Genomic DNA, 25830 nt, shown 5'->3' with positions numbered 1-25830 from the left:
TATCAGATCAGGATATTGTAAAAAGGACACTCAAGGCTGCTTTTGCTTTGTATCGGGTATTGGGGCAGCTAGCCAAGAAGAGCAGGACAATCACCTTCCAGAATATTCCCAGTGTCCAACTGCCCATCTGTTTCTCATAAAGCCCACAAAAGCAAGAAGGTTCTTGTTTTGCCTCAGGTGGCAAATTAGATTACACAGGCATCCTTGGGGTTGAGAATACGGCCAAGTGTAAATGAAATTTTAACTTATGCAGGACATGCATGGATAAGAATGTGGCAAGAGGTTAGGGCCTGCATTCTTTTAAAAAGGACCCATTGTTATTGTTTAATCGTTTCTCTGGTTCCAGCACATAATTCAAAGGATCCAAGATCTGACTTTCACCCTGCAGAGTTTTCCCTATCAGCTTGGAATTTCCATAATATAGCCTCCCCATCACTAAAAACCAGTGGTTCCATGTGCTCAGTCCATGGAAGGGTTTTCTGAGATAAGCCTTGTCTGCCTTAATTCTGGAAAACCACATAATAAAGTGGGATACATTGAGTCGTTTAGATACCATCAATCACAAAGATTAACCAAGCCTATCTAGTCTTGTTCTAATATTTTTAAAGCTGAGTTCCAAGTAGACTTCAGTCCACAGCCACAGACTGCAAAATATAAACTGAATATGAAAACATTTTAACTTTCATGTTTTAATGATAAGAATGTTGTTGGCATTAATATTTGATCATTTCCGTGTACCTAGTTCTGAAAGCTATGTCATCGCAGGCTCAGAATCCACTGGCAGACTATAAATAAAATCTTTCTATAAATACACTTTATGCCAAACTACCAGCAGAATACATTTTTCATCTTTTAAACAGATGGTATAAGACAAAAATCATGCATGTATATGATTAATCAAATGTGCTTTTGCTGTTAGAATTTTCATTACCACTACCAGCATGAGTTTTGAGAAATTTCTGCATTTTATATTTTCTTTTGAGAATCAGTTTATTTAAGGAAACTATTAATATAAATGAAGACAGAAAGATGAACCGATTATTAGGTCTGTACCTTCTTATTACCCCAACCCCACTCTAAGTCCTCACTGGATGTTTTTTCAGAGGATGTTGTCTTTGTCAGACTCTCTTGATGTGACTTTAACACTCTCTATCATGTTGATCCATGTATAAGACACTGAAGTCAGAAATGAAGACACCCTGAGGTGGGGGGAGGTCACAATGAACAATGCTAAGATACCAAAATATGATACCATGACCCAGTGTCCCAGCCGCTACTCTGAACTATGTAGTGGCCTCAAGGACAAAAATGTTACAGTAGGATGATGTGTAGAATGTAGAATTGAAGTCCCCCAAGTCACCAAGGAGTTACCATACCAGTTCCTTCCTGTATCCTGCCACACCTTTCTTGGGTAAGAAAGAAATAAGGATGTATAATATGTAGCATATTGGTTAGGATGTGTAATATGTAGCATATTGGTTAGGATGTATATAATATGTAGTATATTGGTTAGGATGTATAATATGTAGCATATTGGTTAGTATCTATAATATGTAGTATATTGGTTAGGATGTATAATATGTAGTATATTGGTTAGGATCTATACTATGTAGTATATTGGTTAGGATCTAGAATATGTAGCATATTGGTTAGGATCTATAATATGTAATATATTGGTTAGGATCTGTAATATGTAGTATATTGGTTAGGATCTATAATATGTAGCATATTGGTTAGGATCTATAATGTCTTGGCTAGAATCTATAATATCTTGCATATTGGTTACAGTCTCCTTACCTCAGTTTCCTTCAACAAAATAAAGATAAATGTATATATACACATATATATGTATATATATATATGTATACTTTTTTTCTATTTTTCACTTGCACGAAATCAAAGACGCATGGGTTTTTGTAGGCTGAAGTCATAAAACAGAGATAATGTAAGAAGCTCATTCCTTTACCACCAAACCAACCTCTTTCCCCATCAGCAATGTATTCAGTACCAGATTTGGAGCAATATAAATGCTGGAAGAAGGTGGGTGGAAAGAAGCCCTTATATATTGTTGATGGGAATGACAGCATTTATAGACACTGTGACAATTAGAACTAATGTATGCTCCAGCCATATTACTACTGGAGATTATATATAAACACTTTTTCAAAGGATTCTCAGTCAACATACCACAAGCATAACTATACACCCATATTTATTGCAGGGCTAGTCACAATAACCAAGTACTGGATTCAGTACAGTATAGGTATGTTAGTAGCTGCGTGAATCCAAAACTGTGTGCTCTAGATATACATTATATGTACATGTACACACAATAAAGCTTTATTCATTTAGTCACTGGCAGGAAAAAATGAATGGAATTAGAAATCATAATGCTCAGTTAAATAAGCCAGATTCATAATGCATTATACATGTCTTCTATTATATGTGGTGGTGGTGGTGGTGGTGGTGGTGGTGGTGTGTGTGTATGTGTGTGTGTGTGTGTGTGTGTGTGTGTGTGTGTGTGTGTATAAGGGAACTAAAGAGCAATAAAGGGAAGAATATGAAAAGGTAATAGGAGAAAGAAAACACCTCATGTTTTCTTCTGAATTTAGACTCTAGACAGACAGACAAACAGATAGATAGAGTGTATACTTGTGTATGCATGTACACACACAATTCCATATAACGCTGACATGCAAACAGAAGGGATAAGGCTTTGGGGGAAGAATGAGACAGGAAGGAAGGGGGTAGACAAAGGAGAACAATGTGAAGGTAATGAAAGAGGTAGAGCAATATATGCACATGAAAATGTTTTCATGAAACCTACCATATTATATGCTCACTCAAAAATCCAGGTAAGTAAATAACTTAAAATAAAGATCATAATACCATGCTTAGAAGGTTATAGGTACTAGAAGATGGTATACGCAAAAAACCATAGAGTAGAAACCTGTGCTGGTAAATTTTGATTGTTGACTCGGTAGAATCTAAAGTCATCTGGGAAGAGAAAGGTCAATACTTATCTGAATCAGGTTGGCCTGTGAGCATGCCTGTGAGAGACTCCCTTAGTTGTGTTGAAGGAGACTTTGTCTGAATGTGGGCGGCCACATTTCCTGAGTTAGACTCTGGGCTGAAAGAAAAGGAGAGAGCCATTTGAGCATCAGCATGTACGCATTAATTCTTGCTCTCTGCTCTTAGCTATGGATATACTTCAAGTTCCTGCTGCCTTGACTTCCTGTAACCTGGAACGGTGAGCCAAATAAACCCTTTTCTCCCTTAAGTTGATTTTATTTGGGGTATTTTATTACAGCAACAGTAAAAGAAGCTAAGACAAAACATGAACATAACAATCACACAGAAAATACCAGCTCATGACCTTATTGTAGATGCCTGACATTTGAGTAGAGAACAGTTTCAACAACTGAGAAATAACCTGGGCTGTTTCTCAGCAAAACCTCAGTTTTGAATTTTCTGAAGCATGAAACTAAATCGTACTCTCTTAGAGGGAGTGAGTCATTTAGCTAGTGAAGAGACTGGCATCTTCCTCCAGCCCTACGCAGTTGGCCTCCGCTTAGGCACTGCCTCACTCATGGTTTGACTAACACCTTGTTTCTTTGTGTAAATAGCACTAGAACAGAAAAGCCAATGCAGCACCAGCGACAGCAACAAAGAAAACATTTGAAATCTTAATAAGGGTATGAAATAAAGTTTCCTAGTGAGAAAGATTAAACCGTAGCTGTGGTTCTGAGCCATGGTGTGAACATGTGTGCCCTAGGTTGCATGCAAAGCAATAATGGCTTCTAGAGCTCATCAAACACGAGCCTTCCAAATAACCCTTGTTGACGAGTGTTAAAGGCTTGCTGTGGTACGTGATCCACAGGCAGAACCCAAAAGCAAAGCAACAAAGTGATAGAACTGAGATGTACTAGGACCTGCGGGATTCTGAAGACTTGGAAATGCTTGGTTTATTTGCCTCAGAAGAGTTCCAGAAGAGAAGCAGCTTCCATTTACCTCATTTCTACTTGTTCTCTGCTCCCCCCGATGCCATGGAACATGTTACAGTTAAAGGCACAGAATTAACACAAGGATACAGCCAGTGGAATCATGGGAAATGGATGGAGAAATGGGATAGTGTCACAGCTGCAATGCCTATGAGCCTCAATGGCAACCTCTATGACATGACAGCTCTATGAGTGCAATAGTGGCAATAGTGACAATTACATCTTGGTGGTAACCAGAAGCTTCCTAATTGGACTGAAGGCAGAGTAAACAGAAAGGAAATTATATCTAATATTAGAAACCTAACAAACTTCCAGGGCCTAGTGAGGCCATGAATCTTAGAGAACAACACATCACCACTTTAAACCAACAAAATTCCTAACTACATTCTAAGTATCTACCTTACACCCTCAGACAAATTTAGCTCTTGCCTCTCATCAAGGAAACGCTTTTGTAACAGGAGGCCATTACAAAAATTATAATCAGTTAAAATGCAGAAAATAAGTAAGCATGGGGTGCCCAGTCCTAATGGGTACATCCACAACAAAACCCCCACACCAAAGTCTCAGGGAACATAACAGAGAAGAGGGAGTAATAAGATTGTAAGAGAAATGTGATCAGGAAAGTGCCTGTGAGGTTGCATCTCTTAGAAATGACAGGGAAACTTCATCTGTGGTACCTTACCTTGCATAAACAATACCTGAAGAAGTACAACACTAATAGACATGCTAACATGAAAGGAATTTTTTTAATCTTACAGAGCCTCACCCTTAAACAAAGAACAAGAGGCAACTAAGAAATACTGAGGGGTAGAGAAATGGCCCTCCCCAGGGATGAGCTTCCTCATAGGTTATCCAGAAGCAAATAGACAGCCCTGAAATCAGATACATAAAAATAAAACTAAGCAAGTTACACCAAGTGAACTGAGCATATTATATTTTAGGGGTGTGTGTGAGTGTGTGTGTGTGTGTGTGTGTGTGTGTGTGTGTGTGTGTGGTGTGTCTGTGGCTGTGTGTCTATATGTAAAAATGCCAACTTTTTTTGTTTTTAAAAAAGGCCATGATTTCAAAAGGAAGCAAGCGAAGAGGAAATATGAAGGGGAAGGATGGAAAAAGGAGAATGCGAAAATTAAATAATTGTATTTTAATTTTTAAAAAAGGGCATGAAGTTGGGGACATAGATCTAGAAGGAGTTAAGGGGAGGAAGGAGTATATATTTTAAAAATTAGAAGAGGAAGAAAGGGGTTAGGGTGAGAGGCAGTAATAATTACAGTTAAACATATATATGTATATGTATATATATATATGTATATATATATGTGTGTGTGTGTGTATATATATATATATATATATATATATATATGAATATATATCTGAATTTCAAGTGCAACAGAGCATCCCGGCAACCCTTGCCTAAGTACTAACCCTGTCCCGCGTGCGACTTCCCGCCGGCAGAAAACACGCGGGTACATAGAAATCCTTACTGTGACCAACTTTATTAATCTTAGAAGAGGAAGGGCTCGCCGCGCCAACATGGCGCGCTTATAAACACCCTAGTGCGGCGCATGCACACCTGATTGGTTGTTTACCCATGATCTCATAAGGCACGCCCCAGAGTGGGCAAAGACCTGGCACGAAGGCACTCTTGCACATGCACACAGTTAACTTCCTGAAAGGGAGCCGGCTGGTGTGGCGAAGGCTGGCGCCATCTTGTAATGGCAGAGGCTATCCTGGCCTTCCACATGGGGCGCAGTGGAAGCCAGCGCCATCTAGTGGTGTTGAATGTTATTGCAGCCCTCTACATAACCCTAAGTTCTTGCTCCACTCTTAGTTTCTCTTTTCCTGCCTACTTTGATGTGAATCCCTTTGTCTCTAAGCCATTCTCAAACTGTCCCAATTAGAGAGTGCCATCTGTTTTCCCTCAGGATACTGATAAAGTCATCACACCCTTAGTTAATAGTTGTCAAGGTTATTTCCTCTCATCTGCCTCTAGTATGTCATTTTCTTCTTCTTCATTGCTAAGGATTGAGTCCAGGGCCTTGCAGATGCTGGGCAAGTCAGTGTCCCATAGTCGACCTTTTGAATTGTGGATTGTGGCCTTTTGAAACATGGTCTTGCTGTATATTCTAAGATCCTTCCTCAGCTTTCTTGTGCTAAGACTACAGATCCGATTTCATGCCCCACACCTAGATTTCATATACAATTTCTTTCATATTTTTCTAAAAGCTCTGTGGAAGAAAAATCCAATGACCTCATCACTTCCCAGAAAACAGATAGTACAGATGTTTGAAAGCCTCTTGCTAAGACACTCAAAACTCTGAGAGCAGAGTCTAAGACAAAGGCCTTCTTATACATGGCTCATTTCTGAATACAATACTAGGGAGCCAGCCTCCGGGGGAGGGAAGATGGAAAGGGGGTGACACGAAATATACACATGCAGGAGCTATTGAGGTGGCTGAGGCAAGTGAGGTATGGTCCCATAAATACTTTCTGAGGTCCTTATACGTGACTCAGACCCTCTGTCTAGGAAATCAAGAAGAAAAGCATTTACCAATGGCTTCTGTTCTGCAGCGGTTAAGAATGGCCCCAAGCAGCCACTGCATTTCTAGTTAAACATTCAAGAATGTTAGACTTGTACGTGGGCTTTCTATGCTACATTAGAGAAACTTCAAGAAGTGTTATAAACATGCTGTCTGACGACTGTCAAAGCACCCACAGCAGTAGATTGACTTAAATGGAATCAGATTAAGCCATCATGTCTCCTCTGTCCAATGGAGAACTGGTCTACCTGTGTACAGAGTAGACATATTAGAGGATCTCTTGTCTTAGTGTAATATCTGTAGAGGAGTTGCCGCCGGCAGCATTTATGAGAGAGTTGCACATATTCTCCATCACTGGACCTGAGGCTGAACGCTTGAGTGAAAAGGAGGCACTTGTGAGATACTAAACTCGAAACCTAGGTTCAGCCCAGAGACAACTCACGGGGAGAATTTCTAGCTGTTCCAGTCCAGATTCTGCTAAGAGTCATTTACCACAGTCCCAAACAAACAAACAAACAAAAAAATCAGTAAAAACACAAATAGAGAGAAAAGGGTTCTCAAGTGCAGTTAAAAGCACGTGCTGATCTTGCAAAGAACCCAGATTTGGTTTTCAGAACCTATGCAGTGGCTCACAACTGTCTACAACTTCAGTGCCAGGGAATTTGACACCCTTTCTGCCCTCTGGGTACTGGACACACATGTGCGTATTTATACATTCAGGTGAAACATTCATACACATAAAATATAAATAAATAAATAAATATAAGACAATAAGGATGTTCTTGAAGTCAATCCAAACCTTCATCCTCATTCATCCTTGAACACAACTTATAGTCCTGGTTCTAATCTAAAGGCAGATCACCAGCAGGGTAGGTAGAAAACACAATGGCTAGGTACTTGTAACATTATAGAGCTTTACCAAGGAAACACAGGTTTTTTTGTAAGTCACATTTGTAACTCATACACTTCTTTAGCAGATTACAATGGAGAACAAAATCTATCTGAGTCACTCTCTGGCTTGAGACTGAAGCAAAGATCACAGATAGCCTTCAGATCTTACCTTACAACTGCTCTCAACACCCAAGCAAGCATATACTTTGTAAGCTTAATTGTTAGTCAAATTAATGCCACAAAGATAACTCAACTCTTGAATTTGTTTATATAAAATAGAGACCTGTAAAAAACGTATTCTGTTTTCCTTTTGCATGTGAAATACGTTCATAGGAAACATGGTCACAGTAACTTGAATGATGACCCATTTCAACTTCGTTTTAGATTCTTCCGGTGTTCAGAGAAGCCACCAAACCACATGACCTAAAAAGATTTAGAAACACATCCAGAACACATGATTTTTTTTTTGATCTACTGGTAGAAATATACTCAAATCACAACCATTGTTAAGAATTTAACTTCAGCTGCTGTAGATAAACAACAAGGTTACAATGATTGACCACTCATCTGCAGAAACTATCATTTGATTTCACACACACACACACACACACACACACACACACACACACCCTCCTATTTTTACACAGGGTTTCACTATGTTGCCCTGCTGGTCTGAAACTCACTATGTAGAGCAACCTATGCTGGAACTCATGGAAATCCACAGACCCCTGCCTCCAAGTGCCCTAGATTAAAGATGTATGCCACCAAAGAATTTATTTCCTTTTATCCCAAAACTTCACATCATCTAAGGTTTCTGAATGTATTATGCTTAGAGTCACTTGCATAATCTAAAGTAAGAATTTAATCCCTTGAGTGGGACTGGCCATAGGCATTATTTTAATTATAATAATTATATTATTATTCAACCACGAGGCTTCCTCAAAATAGGCTCAGGTCATAAACATATCCTACACAGCAATCATAAAGATAAAATATTCCAATTATTTTCTCCCTTTTTGAGAAGAGCTGGTTTGTTAAGTCCTGAAACATACAATAACACAATTGACAGAGAAATTTATCAGTTGGAGACTGTGATGAAAGGGGACTGAGAGAAGTGATTTGTGGGTAAATTATGATCAGACCAGAATTGGAGCTACAGTAAAAGATGTTTTGACTCATTAATAAGTGATTGAACTTGACAAGTGCTGAAAGGAATCTGAGAGATGGATAGTGCCCCGGGTTATGGTCAGTGAGGCAGGATGTTGAGATGAGAAGAAATACTTGATTTCTTTGGCCAAGTGTCTGGCTCCCAGGGCCTCAGTGAGTCTTTGGCAAAAGTGTAAAGGCTGTGCCAGAGCCTGTCCTGCCTGTTGCATGGTGACCAAGGTAGATATCAAGGGATGGAGAAACTGGCAACCAAAATTCACTTGTGACTTCCAGCCTCAGCTGAGTATAAAGGTTGGAAATCATCAGTGCTGTTTTTATGACCAGAAAACATCAGACAAATGAAGAACATCAAACTTTCCCTGTATCTACAATTAGGTAAGGTCATGAAACAGATTACCACCTCAAAGCCTAAACGAACAGAATGTTCAGGAGATACAGTCAAGATCTACTCTCCTAGAATAGAAACTGTGGGAACCATAAACAGGTAAGAACACTTAAAATGATTATTTGGGAGCTGGGTATGGCCTGCTGGGTTAAATGCTTGCTGAACAAGCATGAGGACCTGAGTTCAGAACCCTAAAACCCACGTTAAAAGGTGAAAGTGGTGACATATGCTCGTAAACCCAGTATGGAGCAGGAGGGGGCAGCCACAGGCTAATCCCCAAGGCAGTAAATGCTAAGCTTCCTTAGTGTCCTTGGCATGATAAAAGTAGTGTGTGTAAAAATCACATGCGCACGTGCACACACACACACACACACACACACACACACACACACACACACACAAAACCTTAAGTAGCATCCAGGCTTCATATGGACCTTGGTTAAATCCACTGGCCAGGCTCCTCTCAGTTTCAATAAACAGAAACACTGCTCAAAGTAGCTTCACAGACATAGGAATTATCAGTTTCTGTTATTAGCAACCAGGAGTAGCACTGTTTTGTTATTGTTTGTTGTTATTTAAGAATTAAAATTTTAAGTATAATTTAAAATGTAGATCTGTTCATTTCCTTATCTTTATCTTTTCTCCATCTTTCTCTTATGTCTACTTCTCCTTCTAAATCAATCCTGTTCCCAACTTATGTGACTATTACCCTTATTTCAGTGGGGAAATGGCCAGCATAATCCTACTCATAGACTATTCCAGTACTAAACCCCCAGCAGAAGGGCATGTTTATTTCTCTACGAGCTCATGTGAAACCCCAGAGAAGGACTTTAACTGGTCTGTCAATCACTATTTGTTGAATCATTGCCTAGAGTGTGCTATGGCCAGTAGTTACACTAGCACCCCACAGAATGGGAAAAGAGAAGGTTGTCTCTCATCCTGTCAAGAGAAGGATGGGACTATTGCTAGGAGGAAAAAGAGATGAAGACATCCGTGAATAACAAAAACAAGAGATGTTCACTATAATCTCACCTTGACTTCCCAGCGTGCATGTTTATCCAATACATGCCATTTCAAAAGTATTCTTTGCCTAATGAGAACCTGTGTAGTTTCTCCCTGAAGATGTTATTGTTTATAAACACTATGACAAAAAAATAACTTGGAAAATAAAGGGTTTATTTGCTTGACATGCTCCAATCACAGTCCATCATTGAGGGAAGCCAGGGTAGGTAGGCACTCGGAGCAGAAGCTTAGAGTCAAGAACTGAACCAGAGACAATGGAGGAATGAATACTGCTTACTGGTTCACTTTCCATGGCTTGCTCACCTCACATTTTTATTCAACTTAGGCTTGGGAATTGACCCAGGGGTTGAACCATCACAGGACCCTTCCTAATAGTCCTTATACAGTGATGTTCTCCTGGACAGCCATGATGTTCCCATCCAACCAGAAAGAGGGCATGATAAATGTTATAGGGAATTCTTATCTTTGTGGCTAGTGGTACTCACTAAACACTACGTTGTTCTCTGGCTGGGAAAGAGTGAGACAAAGGATCAAAGGTAGCATACAAACCAAGGAAGGAGAGCTGGGCAGCTGTGCTACACAACAGACAAGGAAACTCCAATGATGCTTCAGAGTATCCACAAAGAGGTCACCAAGGAAGACCGAGTGGCAATGTGGGAAGCCTTATGCTGCAGCCCCTCACATCCTTAGGGGCTTTTCCCGTGGGTGTCCACCTAGGTGAAATGGGATTCCTGACTTAAGCCACAGAAAAGAACTTCTGAACAAATCAGTGTGAAGCAAAGTTAGAGTTTCATTGTCTAACTTCTAGTATAGATTTAAGTGCAGGCTTTAAGAGGGACATAAAGAAATGTGTAAGAGAAGGACAATCATGCATACCCCAGTGTAGCCATAGGCTTCTCAAGAGAGTTGTCACAGGTCTCTTTCTAGATGTGGTGTTTCTAAGCTTAAAGTTCTAGTAAAATTTTCGTGGAATCAATTCTGGGAAAGCTCCATTAACTTGGAACCAATGCCAGAAATCTTGGCCAGTCACAATTTGTAAATCTGAATTCTGACTTTCAAGTTTTCGTCTCTTAGCTACAAGCCTTAGTCCCTTGCCGATGTTCCCCCTCTGTTGTATGCAGTGGTCTTAGTCACTGTTTTGAGACTGTATGAAGCCACTGGTGGGGATACTAAGACAGAGCCAATCTGTCCCTGGCTCCTGGGTCTTTGTATGGGACCAATTATTAGCTATATTTAGCACAGTGACATAGAGAAGGAAGTATTTGGGAGGTGTTCTCGTATGCTCTGGGCTTTCTCGGGTTGCAGTCTTTTTATGTACTAAGGGGAGGATTGGACCAATATTTTAACAGTCACAACTCCACGATATATAATTATCTTACCCTTGGTGATCTGAATTTTATATATATACCTTTTTTCTCTGCTTTTAACTCTCCAACTTATCCTTTCCTTTGAAGGAAATAGTGAAGACTTCAAAAGTGGGTATCACTTTGATATTGAATATTTATTTAGCAACTGTCCCATTGCTCAAGAATTTGTACGCTTATAGTATAAACCTGCAAGGTGCTAATTTCCTGGCTTATGTAGTAGGGCCTTCCAGAGACTGTTAATTACTATAATAGCCAAATCTCCTTTGCTCTTAAATGGCAGGCACATGACAAGCAACATGCAGAAGTAGCTCATGTGCTTAGGTGGTCCACAAGGTGGCTCGGAACCATCCGGGTTTGGTTTTCAGGTTGTTCTCTTACTCACACTTCTCCCCAGTTTCTGTTCTTATGCTCTTTCAGGAGAGAGCGTGATGCTGTGTGATGGGGAGATGACCCCTAGCTTCCCCCAGGCCCAAGGAATCCAGGTACATCTAGAAGAATGAGAATAATGACACTTCACTTTAGGATTACAGGTCATGAAATGCTGTTTGCATTTCCTCCAGCCCCCAGTTACTGTACAACAATACGTTTCGGGGGAATTAACCACAACAAAGTGGCAGGCTTTGATGAAGTAAGAATAAGTTACAAATGCCACCCCTTCCCAACATACACACACCACATAGAAGAATCTCTCAATAAATAGTGGGTCTTATTGCTAAGTTAAACAGGAAAGAGACACAGAAGGACAATTATTCTAATATCCTAACTTCATTCAGGCTGATATTCCTAATGTAACATGCATACTATCTTGACTAAAATCCCAAGGTTTAAAGTCCACAGAGTATCTCAGTGAGAGAAGAGAGCTCTGTCACTCCCAAAAGTGCAGATATATGCCCGTGCATCCTATAGGAAAAGATACCATGAACATACATAGAAAGCTCCTTCATCTCAGCCTCTTTCCCATTTGTGAGTGACCTTCTTTGAGTACCAGTTTGGATAAACATAGGTAATGTATGTCAATCTCTCTTTCCCTCCAATCATTTTCAGAACCAGCTGGTGATATCCAAAGACTGATGCTCTGGACCTGGATTAATGAGGTAAACCATCTCTTTTAATAGCCGGTACCACATTAGTGCTTCTGTGAGCATGAGTGGGCTAAGCAGAATATTACGCAGAAGAAAACAGAGTCAGAAAGGCAAATTCTATTGTAACAAGAATACTTAAGAGGCATAAGAGGCATGGTGGGTGCTTAGCACTGACTGCCTGGTCCAAAAAGACAGCTGAGCTATTTGAAACATGTTAAGAACATGGTTCAGTACTAACAACCAGAACAGTACTGGTCCCTGAGAACTTGTGGGGAAGACAGGCCCAAAGAAGAAACAGGGGGCAGAAGGACAGTTGTCCATGTACTGACAGCATTGTCTTGGTGCTCAGTTTTAAATATCAATTTTGTTGAGTATAATCCTAAAGTGAAGAAAATGTATCTTGCACAATAACGTGGAGTATTTTTTTAACCTCAGTCTGTTATATCACATGGTAAACATTGTGGAGCTGCTTTTAAAAGACTGGAGGAATCTATTTCCCTGAACAAAATCTTATAAGAAAGCCTCGCCTGTAGGAATGTCATGCATTTAACAAATAACTGTGCTCCAGACTCAGAGCTAAGGGATGGCACAGGGCAGAATCAAATAAGATCCATCTGCCCAACTCCTGTTGAAAAATGAAGCCTGGATCCTCCTGCAGCACAGAGTTCCAAGGTCCCTAGGAACCTAGGCTCATTCTGCGTCCTCATGACGCTGCAATCAGAGGTAGAGCTCCCTACAGCATTTCACAAACAAACCATCAGGATGCTTAGCTGCGTCTATTGTTTTTACGTTACTTTAACATAAAAAAAAAACCAGCAAATTGGCCAACCCCCATTTTTAATAGTTTATTCCTCCTATAGCTACCTTTAAACTCTTCTGCTTTGGGCTGCGAGATGGCTCAGCCGTTAAAGGCTAGGCTCACAACCAAATATATAAACTCTTCTGCTTTAAGTAGAGAAGCAGCACCTCCCCTTTACTGGGGGTCAGGGAGCTGTCTCATTTCTACTGTCATTTTATTTCTAGAAGGAAATCCAGGTATGAGAATGAGAGCAGAGTTAGGTCAGCAAAGTAAGAAAGCAAATAATGGTCCTGTAGACCACTGAAGTCTAAGGTGAAGGAATAGGAGGTGCAGAAATGTGACTTATAAAATCAACAGGAGAGAAAGCCTGGAAGTTAAGACCACAAGAAAAAAGAAAATGTCACTCACTAAGGATGCCCATGGATGAGCAGTGTCAGAGAGAAGCACGTTACGGAGAGTCCTATAGAGGTCATCAGATGACCGGGAAAATATTGCACAATAAGGAAATATCCATAGAAACACACTTTCTTCAATGAAGGCATTATTATCTTGCTGCCTTTTAGCTAAAGAACTCTTGGGATGCTATTCCTGGTCAAACTAAAGGTCATTCTGTCACCGAAGTGGAATACAATGCTATCAAAACACACTGAACAGCTATCAAGTAGAAGCCTCCTAGGAGCTCTCTGGACGGAATGAGAGAAGAAGCGAAACCAAACAAAAATAATATTGACCCGTTTGTTTGACTACTGTGTGCTCAGTACCTATCCTGAGCCCAGCATTGGGCTGAACAGATGGAAATACAAGCCAGCAGCAATGGAGCATTTCCTCGGCTCCTAAAAAACACATGATTAAGAGAAGACAACCAAACGAATAGTCACACAAACAACTATAGAATTGCTTGCCCAGTGTAGGCTATCATAGAGTTATGAGAATTTAAACTGTGGGGTTTGGTCTCATCACAGAACCTGGGTAACACTTGCCTGGTTGAGATATGGAGGGAGGGGGAACCTAGGAATTAACTCAGCATATAGACAGTAATAATTATTCTAGGAAGATCTATAGAGGTCAAGGAGGAGTCTAGATGCAGGGCTGACAAGGTGGGACAAGACCTAAATGGGAACTTATAAAGACACGGAGGGTCTTTCATAAAATCCTCATCTGAGAGTAATGGGACGCCATAAAACCTTCATGATAGGTCTATATAAGAAACACTGTGGTCATGAGGAGGATGCAGCTGATTCTTACTGAAAGGTGAGAAGTCTGACAATATTGCTGAGAAGATCTGACATTTGCACTGGGTTCTGTCAGACAATTATGACAGTGGGTTATGTGGTGACACTGAGTCGATGAGCAAGGACGGGGAAAGAGCGTGACACAGCTGGATATACGACATTGTGGCTGTGATGGCGAGTGGTTGGGAGAGCCTTTGGTTGCTAAAGGAGTTGGCAATGATATCGCACTAACGCAATAGAGGCATGTGTTGTAAGTATGGGAAGAAAAAACATGAGCAGCTGGAGAGGTTAAGACAAAGCTGTTCCCACTGAGAAATTGGGATCTGGAGATGCAGTTTTCTTACCATAGCCAAGGACAGTCTTCCCTATTGCTTTAAGGCGATCACACGGATAAACTTGCTTCTTGGTCTTGATCCCAGACTTTGTTGTTCAGAGTCCTTGTCAAGGGTTCTTGAACCTGTGTCATGTGGACTCATCCATCTGATATTCATGTTCAAGTTCCCCACTCTAAGTTCTTGATCTTCTCAAGTTGACTTCCCAAATCCCTTGCCTTCCATCCCGCGATGGCCACATCTGATTGGTTTTAGGTTCTTCAAGCACTTGAAACTCACCAGCACTACATGGATACTTTTATACTCGCTCCACTACTTGTCCAGTCACTTTCCTCACTTGATTCTTTCTGATCCATTTTACCAGTTTTTCCTGCAAAGACCCTGATATATGTTGTCATATTCAAGCCTAACCAAATAAAGTGAGACACAGTGGGTTTTTCCTAGTTCCCAGTGCTCCCACGAGTGCCCCTCTTTGCCCTATATTATTATGTTTAGCCCATTCTCTTCAGCTCTCTGGACAGTCTAAAGGAATATAGCATCTGGAGATCTCCAAGTATAAGTCATTGCTACACACCAGTCTTCCCAGCATCTTGGTAGCAACTGAACGGGAAGCTGATACTAGCTTGCATTTTTCCACATCAACATCATAGTTCTGGGAAACCACATTAAACACTTCCCTTTGCAAGTCTGATGAGGACCTACTGTTGTTTCATGAGAGGATATCGACAGTATGCTTAGCTGGATAGCTGACACACAGCCAGTGTTCACTGAGGGTTCCTATAATAAACACTTCAGCAATGGAAATATACAGATTTGTGTTATTGCATTGCATTTTTCCTTGGATTAAGTTGCATGGCACCTGGTTAATGAGCTAAGCAAAAAGTAAACGATTTAGATCTGCAGTGGCAAGTACTTTCTATGAAGGACCAGGCAGCATAGTCTTTGTCTCAAGAATGCCATGGTGCTTTTAAAGAGGATAATTAGCCACCAGAAATAGTAAACAAATACATGTGGCCATGTCTCAATGGATTTTACACAAGCTGGTATAAAGAGTCAGGAGGTTCTACTTAGTTGATCTTTGATGTGCTAGATACCTTGCAATGGGGTCACATTCTGGTGAAACTAGTATCTTGTCAGACAAAACAGCCTACTGCAAAAGGTCAGCTGTTTGCACCCAGGAAATCGTGGCAGCTGAGAGGACACAGCTCACTGCCAATGTTCAGCACTTCATTAACCTAGAAAAAGATCAAAATCTAAATTTGAATACGATTTCTGCCTATGTGTCACTTTTCTACCATTATAAAGTCTAAAGGGCATAAGTCAAAATCATTGCATGCTAGACACCATCTTTCCACGTTTCCAGTGACTGTAATGTCTAAATGATTCACTAACTCTCGTGGTTTTAATACGCATGGTCCTGTGTGGATCATATGCTGAACATTTAGTCTACATTGAAGTGATTCTCTTCAGGGAGAGCATGAAAACTTGAGGAAATTGTGCCTAGCTAGAGGAAGTAGGTTTCATGGAGCATGCCTTTGAAGACTATGTACATGGTCCCTAGTTCTCCCACACACACCATCTCCCTTCCTAGACTTGAAAGGGAAAGCCTCCCCTTTCCTGCAGACCATGATGTTCTCCCTTACAGTGGACCCAGATACATGAATCCAAATAATCATAGATTGAACCCTCGAAATCAGTGGTTCTCAGTCTTCCTAGTGCTGTGACCCTTTAATACAATTAGTTCCTCTTGTTGGGATGACCCCCCCCATTAAATTATTTTATTTTTTTAATTTTAAATTGTTTTTGTTGCTACTTCATAGCTGTAATTTTGCTGCTATTTTGAACTATAGTGTAAAGATCTGTGTTTTCTGATGGTCTTTAGTGACCCCCGTGAAAGGGTCATTCCACATCCGAAGGGGCAGCAACAGAACCACTGCTCTAAAATCATGAAACAAAGCAAGACCTTTCTTTTTGAGTTGCTTTTCTCAAGTATTTGGTCACAGCAATGAAAAGTGCGAATACAGGATTTCCTAGAGAGAAGCTGTGCCTTCAAAGGCTGATCAACCAATTGGGTCGTCAGTGCCTTCCATGAAAGGCTGGAAAGCCCCCTAGACAATTATTCTGCACCTACCCTTGTATTAGGCTTAACATTTTGTAACTAACAATAAAAACCCTTTGGAATGTAATAACAGATCTCTATTTTCCACCAATCAGTGAACCAGCGACTGTCAGATAGTACTTACTGCCTATAGCAGAGTTTTCCCTGCCTTTCTATAACCTACATACCCAATGTACTTGCCAATGTATTTGAAAAGTGTCTTGATTTACAGTTCTTTTGTTCTGTTACTATAAAATTTTCACAAAATTGCATCCATATTGGGATATGGAGTTTGAGGTGGCCTAAATCTGCATTCCTGGGCAATAGTCACTCATAATGGCTCTAAAGTAAACTATATAGTATTCCCTTTGAGGCAAAAGTTGTGTTTTAGTATCAATAAAATTTGGTTATTTTAACAAATATTCATAGAGCCTATTGTGCTGAGTGCTGGGAATACAGCAGTAAGATTAATAGATATAGTTTCTGTTCAGTAAAAATGGGAGCTATGTAGAGAAGGTAGCTATGAATCCAATAAGCACCCAGATGAAGTTATAAACATCATCATTAAGGCGATGAAGAAAAGATACAAGATGTTTTGATAATAAGATGTTTGCTTTTTTTGTTTGTTTGTTTTTTGTTTATTTGGCAAAACTGCATGGAGAAGTCTCTGAGGAACTCTTATGTGAGCCAGGATCTGAAATCTGGGAATGAGCTAACCAAATTGAAGAAGCTATGGAAAGGCTCCCAAGCAAAGGATGGATCATATGCAAAGGTCTGGGTGCGAATATGCAAAGAACTGAAGGAAGATCAGTATGGCCAAAGCACATTTCAGAGATTCATGGTTTACGACGGGATGAAGCAAGCTTCCTTAGCAATCTGGTCTAACCTAATCTACTTCAGACATGCAATGACGAAAGAGGCTGACGGGTCTATAGAAAATTATGATCCTTAGTCAGAGAGCAATGTAAGCTGATAATAAGCCTTAAAATATCATCAATTTACATGTGAAACATTAGCCTTCAACTAAGCATTAAGATGTAATGAAGACAGGTATTGTGATGATTAGTGTAAATTGTCAGTTTGACAAAAATCTAGAATTATCTGGGAGAAGGTCCTCTGGGTATGCCCATGGGAGACTGTTTAATTCCATTACTTGAGGTGGGGCAACCTGCCCACTCCAATGGTGACCTTTCACACAGCTGAGGTCCTGGGCTGGTAAGATGGAGAAGGCAAGCTTCGCACTAGCAAGCATCCAGTCACTATTTTTTTTTTTTTTTTTTTTGCTTCCTGGTTATGGAAACGATGCGATCAGCTGCTTCAAGATCCTGCTACCTTGACATCTCTACCACCATAATAAGATGTAAAAAAGTAAGTTCTTTCTCTATTAAGTTGCTTTTGTCAGAGTATTTTATCGCAGTTACAGAAAAGAAACTAAGACAAACGACATCACAATGAGAGAACTTTCCAGGTACAGCAAAATCATTCTTTTAAAAGGGGGCATTTGGTAATTTCGTGATTTACAAGTAAGACAAATGCTTTCTTGCATCATGGAAAATTCATTTAAACTCTTTTTGACCTATGGAAAATAAAGACAAAATTGAATGTTTGTGTTTTAGCAATGGCAGCCTTTTGATCTTCTCCATGTTTCTCTCTCAGTGGCAAAATGCCAACGTATTTGCATAAAAGTTTACTCACACACAGTTTTGGTGACCTACTGACTCAACTTGTTTTTCAACTTGACTTACTTTCCACACATGAAACATTTTGGCTCAGACAGCAGACAGGTTGTAGCAAAATGTGTCTCCTATTTGATTTAAAATCAAAACCATGTGGAAATAAATTATTATCAAGGATTATGAGTAAATTGGCTACCTATGAAAAGGAGTTAAATAAAAGAAATCATCCTTTTAGGTTCCTTTATTTGTTCATGTTTTTTTTAACTTTGTAATTATATTTATGTACAGAAAACTTAGTGTACATTTAACCCAGCTTAGTGGCGAGTTCTTTAGCCTTTGCCTTTTCCAGCTTGGCAATGCGAGCCACAGACTTAGGACCCAGGACATTGCCTCCCCAGTGGCGGTGGATCTCGTCGTATCTGTCATTATAATTGGTCCTAATAGCTTCCACCAGCTTAGCCAGAGCACCCTTGTCTTCCGAGTTAACCTGTGTGAAGGCAACAGTGGTGCAGGTCTTCCTATGGACCAGGCGCCCCAGCCTGGCCTTTCCCTTGATGATGCAGTAGGCCACCCCCATCTTACGACACAGGGCAGGCAGGAAAACCACCAGCTCAATGGGGTCTACATCATGGACAGTCACCACCAGCTGAGCCTTCTTGTTCTTCACCAAAGTGGTGACTGTATTGACCCCTGCTCGGAGGACAGGTGGTCTCTTAGTTGGGACGTCCCCTTTGCCAGCAGCTTTCTTCTCAGCGTGGGCCAGCAGACTCTGCTTCTTCTCCTGCTTTGTCTCTGGCCTGTACTTGTGGGCAAGCTTAAGCAGCTGGGTCGCTGTTTGCCTGTCCAGGGCCTGGGTGAACTGGTTGATGGCAGGAGGTACTTTGAGCTGCTTATAGAGGATGGCTCTTTGCCGCTGCAGCCTGATGTAGCGGGGTCATTTGACGAAGCGCGTGAGATCTCTTTTGGGCTGGATGTCCTGCCCAATGCCAAAGTTCTTAGGCCTTTTCTCAAACAAAGGATTAACCACCTTTTTGGCCTCTTGTTTCTTGACCACGGCGGGGGCGGGGCCACCTTCTTCCCCTTGGCCTTCTTTCCTTTGCGAATCTTGCTCGGCTTTGTTCATGGTTTTTTATTATGGTATCAAAATTACCGAAGGTCTAGAACAATGCTTCTTAGCAAAGGGGGTTTTGTATAGCAAAGGGCTACTTTTGTTTGCCATATTATTTGGGGTGAGAGGAGACTGTTAGGAGAATCTAGAAATGATACTCATATTGGCTATCCTACAATATACATAACAGTCCTTCCCAGCTTAAAGTAACAAATGATCTCTATTTCAACCATATTCTAGGTCATATCTCCTTCTTCCTCACCTTCGCCCCTTCCTCACCTTCACCCCTTCCTCCTTCTCCCCCTCCTCCTCCTTCTCTTTCTCTTCTCTTCCTGTTTTTAATTTGCATAGCATACCATTTGACCCACATGACTATTCCCCCTTATATTCCTGGGTTACCATTTGCTTTTAACCTTGCCTTCTCATGACTGAAGCTTGCCTTTAAGAAAGCATAGGAAGTCCGCTAAAACTGACTGAGCACTATGAGTTCCTGCTTTACTAACGAAACTCTATTCCAGAAACATTTTTGAAAAAGAACTCAAAATGTAAATATTAAAAATATCTTGGGGTTGGGGATTTAGCTCAGTGGTAGAGCGCTTGCCTAGGAAGCGCAAGGCCCTGGGTTCGGTCCCCAGCTCCGAGAAAAAGAACCAAAAAAAAAAAAAAATCTTCCATTACATCTAGCCAGATAGCCTTTGCTGGGATAGACCCAAATACCTTCATTTCTGAGTCCACCCCTCTTACTTTATATGGTTCCAACTGTTAAAGAGCCTCCGTATTTTAAACTAAAATATAAAAACTTAATATGCACCCTGATGCTCTTGGCTGATTCACCAGTGGTTCATAAGCTGAAGTGATGTTTCTTGGCTTTCTCATGAACCATTACATTTCTTGTGGACACAGGTCATTTCCCCTCTGGTATTTATCAGCATTTATAGTTGGATAGCTAAGTTCTAATCACAGTGAGCCATGTTCTCAGTCTGTCAATCATTTTCTCTCACTTTGAGTGTCATATTACCCTTCATTGATTCTTGTCCCCTCTCTACCAAGAAAGCAGCCTTTTAAATATATCAATTTCTCAATGTTAGTTATTAGTAATACACTGGAGTGTATTACTAATATACTGTAAATATATATGAGTACTATATAATATATAATAAATATATATAACTATAAATAAATAATATAGCATAAAGATATCATTTGCAATGTTGACAGAACCTCTTAAAACCTCTGCTGTATCAATTTCCACATTTTCAATTCACTTTGTCTTTCTTCTTCCTTCCTGCTTAGCCACTCCGGATTCTCCAAGCCCTTTAAGCATACTACGCTCTGTCCCAGTTCAGGCTTTCCCTCTAGGTTCTCTGATTGGCATGCTGTTCCATTTACTCTCGTTGTTTCTGCCTATCTTTCAAGTCTTAGCTCAGTCATCATTTCTCAAAGGAACTTCCTTGACAGATAGAAAACATTCGAGAGTACTTGATTCCGCCGGTATCTTTCATTTATTGTTAATGTTGGCCTCCTCTGCTAGACATTAAATCAAACCATGAGTGGGTGTTCAAAAAGAGTCTTGCATCTTAAGCTATTAAAACACTTTCAATCTTTTTTTTCCTTTTTTTCTAACCATTATGGATGCAATGCTTCCCCTAACAAAGAGAAAGACTTGGACAAATATAGTAATGATTCTGGCTTCTCGTGTATAATTGTTCAATGAGCCACATTTGTGAATCACAATATATGAGAGAGAAGTTATTCTTCTCGTGAGAGTCTCCTCCAAGTAGAAATGTGTGTGTGTGTGTGTGTGTGTGTGTGTGTATCTTGTGCTACATCTCATGTTCTTCTGGATCACTCTTCACTCTAGTGTGTAGCATTATTCAGTTGGTGCTGTAGCTGCTCACACATCTCTCTAGCTCTTCGCTCTTAACCCTGAGACTTTTCTAATGTATTGTAAGACCCCAGAGGAAATTTGAAGTTTATGATTTCAGAGAGTTAACACTTTTGGGGCCAGCGCTTAGTCAATGATTGGTAGTAATAATAATTTCCCATCCATGCTATTGTCTTGGTCAGGCTTTTTTTTTTAAGAGCTCCCTGTGTCTTATTCAAAGAGTCCTGCATAGGTTTAGCCACAAATGTTTACAATGACAGTTAATCCAATAATGTACCTTTGAATTGACTTTCCCTCTGCTCCTCTTCGTTAAGTCTACTACCGATGCTCTCAGGACCTACATTTGGGTATAATGTAGCTGCCAGACACATCAGAAGAGGGTATTGGATTCCATTATAGATGATTATGAGCCACCATGTGGTTGCTGGGATTTGAACTCAGGACCTCTGGAAGATCAGTCAGTGCTCCCAACCACTGAGCCATCTCTCCAGCAGGACCTACATTTGGAATAATCGATCTGTATACAAATTCTCGTACTGGGCTCTCATTCTGAGACAATGGCATACTTTTATAAGTAAGAGGCTACGGCTGCAGGCACTTAGCCACATAGTAAGTGAACTGCCCTTGATTCCTCCCTACGGTGGTCTAAATAATGGTAGCACCGCCCCATGCACGGACTGGAATCCCCCTTACTTAAGTAGTAAAAAGTATTCTGTAGATCTGATTAAGATGAGGATCTTGTTGTAAATTGACTATCTTGACTTGTCCAAGTGGTCCCTAAATATGATCACAGGTTGTTGTAAAATAGTCATTAAAATAAAGCCATGTGACAATGGAAGCAAAGCTTAGAGTCACATACTTTGATGATGCTGGAAATGACCATAAGCCAAGAAATTCCAAAAGACCACCAAGGTGGGAAAGTATAGAAATAGATTCTCTGCTAAGCCCATATGGAGGAAGAATCTTTATCATAGCCCAATTAAATTAACTATGGACTTTTGAGCTCTATATAGTATTTTGAATGAAAAACATTCCCCACTGTCTCAACTGGCCACCAATTTGTGGAACTGTTTGGGAATGCGTGGCCTTGCTGGAAGATGTCATAGGGCACAGATTTTGAGAGATAAGGTTTTATCCTTTTCCCCTTCAGGTTTGATGTTCAAGATACAAGTTTGAAGCTTGCTGCTTCAGCTGTCATGACAGTTGCTTCCCAATCTTGATAGACTCTTTATCTTTTTGGAAATTAGCACAAATTAAGTTTCTTCTATAAATAGTGTTTGGCACTTTATCACAGCAACAGAAGGAACAAATACACTCCGGGAGGGTAAATGTGTCTTGATTATTCAGTGTCTCATTTTACATCAAGAATACGAACCCAACATACCATCTCATTCTTGGATTATCTTTAGCTCCAAGGCCACAGCGCAGATTCACCTCCGTCTAGCTCGATGACAGTAGTTCCAGCATAGCCAGTTCCTGCAATCGAAGATCAAACCCGTGACAAAGTGGTACAGTTGGAAGCCTCTCATGATAGAAATGGCAGTAGGTGCTAGTGCATAGTAAGACAAGAGCTCACTATGTCAACCTTGTCTCCCTTCCTCTGCACTTCCCAGTGGTCATTTTACTGTCCCATAGGTGGGTGTCTTCATCATGAGCCCCTAAATCCCCTCTTTTTCCTTCCACACCCTGTTTTATACCATAGAAAGTTACTTCCTATAGACCAACTGGCTGGCTCCCTTGTCCAGGTACCAGTTGGGTTTCAATGGGAGGCAAAATCAGGAGACATAGAGAGTAAGTCTGAATCTCTCTCCCTTCCAGGTTATCTGCATGGTCTCCTAAGGTCACATTATATCAGATAATGCTACAGAGGACCTGCTCACAGGATCATGTTTCTGTCAACCCTGGAAATTGTCCTGCCAACTTGATGTCTTTCTGGATTCCTCCCTACACATCAATAAATAGCCTCTGATTATTTTATTAGGGGCCGGAGATATGGCTCAACATTTAAACCCATGTATTGCTTTTACAAAGGACTTGAGTTAAATTCCCAGTACAATGGCATATAAATCCAGTCACATGAGGAATTGAATGCATCTGGCATTCACATATACTTGCGCTCAAGTTAACATTTACAAAGACAGACAGACAGACAGACGGGCAGACAGACAATTAAAAATAATTCTTAAAAATTTCCTTTGAAAATACAGTTTGCATTGCATTATTGGATTTCAGTTTGCTTTGTCTTAATTGATTTTTTTATTTTTATTATTATTATTTTATTTTTTTGCCAAGACGCTTCCTTATATGCTCTACTAAAGCTAACTGAAGTTTAGGATGGGTACCTCACACATTTCATCCAAATGTCAGCTCATGATTTACGGCGACTAACAGAGGCCTCATCCGTTTTCACTGAGGTAGGGAGATTGCTAATGTTCTCCTAAACTTAAAATGGGTCAACCTCATTATCACTAACATCAGGTCTGGACGTCACACGTGCACTTAATCAGCTGTGTTTTCTTCAACCTCTCTCTCTCTCTCTCTCTCTCTCTCTCTCTCTCTCTCTCTGGCTGTGTTCTCATTCTGTAGGTGCATTTGCTATTATTTTTAATAATGTATGCAAATTCTGTGAAAATATATTGTCTCCTATCTTGTTTTGATCAACCTTGACACCACATTTTCCTGTTACACAAACATTTCAGAGTGTGGTTTGTCCTCAAAGACCATGCCAATTGAGAGGAAGTGTCTCTGAGAGGTGTCTGAGTTATGTGTGGCCATTTTTGATGAAGTTTGCAATCTGACAGCTGTGTCCTAAATTAAGAAGAAGATGGGCATTTCTCCAGAGATAAACCAATTCATCAAGAACTCATCTTGCACATAATAGAAAACTTTAATAATTTAGCTCTACTCTGGGATCAGCCAGGCTGAAACATGTTGTTGAAAGATATGCAGTTTGGGCTTTGAAATACAAACAAGAACTTGAAATAGGTAAACAGAACGTGGCCAAGCATAGGTCTCAGGAAATCTGCCTGAATGAACAGCTAAGAAAGATTTATAATTGGCGTATCAATTATTTCTGTGGGAGTGGATGTTTTACGATGCTTAAGTGTACTTAAAAAGTTTGTTCTCAGAAGTAATTTAAACATTCCTCTTGAATACTGTTTGCTCTATTAATTTATTTTTTTAAAAAAATTAATCACAGAATCATAACATTTCAAAACTCAAAGAGGCCTCAGAGAAAATCCAGTGCAACTTTCCTTTTGCAAACAGATTCTTGGGTCACTCTTAGCTGCTTAGTCACAATGGAAGGCCTGTACTCTCAATGCAGCTTCAATTCCAGGGACTCTAGGGGAAATCCAACCAAATACTTTGTGCTGCAGAACACTCCTCTCTCATGGTCACTGCCCCAAGACAATTCCCTACCAGTCTACTCTGACTTCCCCTTCCATCAAAGCCAAGGGTATTCAGACATTCATATCCCATATTTCACCAATCTCTTCTGCCATAAGATTCAGAGGGGAATCCAGTCCTCCATCTGTACACTCTCTCCAGTCCTCTGAAATCCCCACTCCATCGGCTTCTGTCACTAATATGAAGCTTAAGATCCCTGTGTTTAAAACACTCCTTGACAGCATTCTATTCCTTTAATAATTATTTTTAACTGGACTTGGTGGCACCCGCCCTTAATCAACACTCTGGAGGCAGTGGCAGACAGATATCTAGGAGTTCAAAGGGCAGCCTGGTATATACATTTGTGAGTTCCCAGTCTAGCCAGAGCTGCATTGTAAGATTAACTCAAACAAGCAAACAACAACAAAAAAAGTCCATCACAAACAACAAAACCCAAAGATTATTTTAATGTATTCTTTGACAATTTCATGCATATAAGCATCATGTCTTGTTCATATTCACACCCAATTCACCCCGCCATTCCCTTTTGATCCTCCCCAAATGGTCCTCTCCTTCTTCCTCTCCTTCCCCCGCCCCACATACATTCTTAAATTTTCTCCTGCTGTGGCTTTTGTCCCCCTTCCAGTTTTCCTTCTGATGTCATATTCTCTTCCTATTTTATAATTTTTTTAGGTCGAAGTGAAACCAGTCCTACCATTTCCTCAATGACATAGATTGTTTAAGATTGCACTCTCGGGCCCATATCTTTCTACTCACCTAACCATCTACTGACACTTTCCGAAGCTCCACAAGCTCTTGAAACTAAAAGACTCTCTCTCTCTCTCTCTCTCTCTCTCTCT

General features: G+C 40.4%; 1 long non-coding RNA gene across 2 annotated transcripts; it reads left to right on the top strand.

Annotated features, from left to right (window-relative positions):
• Positions 1–1290: 1290 nt before the first annotated feature.
• On the top strand, positions 1291–23809 carry LOC108351940 (uncharacterized). 2 transcript variants are annotated; one of them, XR_005489165.2, is made up of 6 exons: positions 1291–1411; positions 3199–3250; positions 12416–12465; positions 18227–18282; positions 22993–23091; positions 23402–23809. It is a non-coding gene; the product is annotated as an uncharacterized LOC108351940 (long non-coding RNA). The 2 variants fall into 2 exon arrangements; XR_001839827.3 differs by lacking the exon at positions 3199–3250 and having other exon boundaries at positions 1297–1411.
• The last annotated feature ends 2021 nt before the right edge of the window (positions 23810–25830 follow it).

This window comes from Rattus norvegicus, chromosome 9, assembly GCF_036323735.1.
Source record: "Rattus norvegicus strain BN/NHsdMcwi chromosome 9, GRCr8, whole genome shotgun sequence".
In the NCBI taxonomy this organism is placed as follows: domain Eukaryota; kingdom Metazoa; phylum Chordata; class Mammalia; order Rodentia; family Muridae; genus Rattus; species Rattus norvegicus.
Note: the sequence above shows the minus strand (reverse complement) of the source record. Positions and strands in the feature narration are given on the sequence as shown.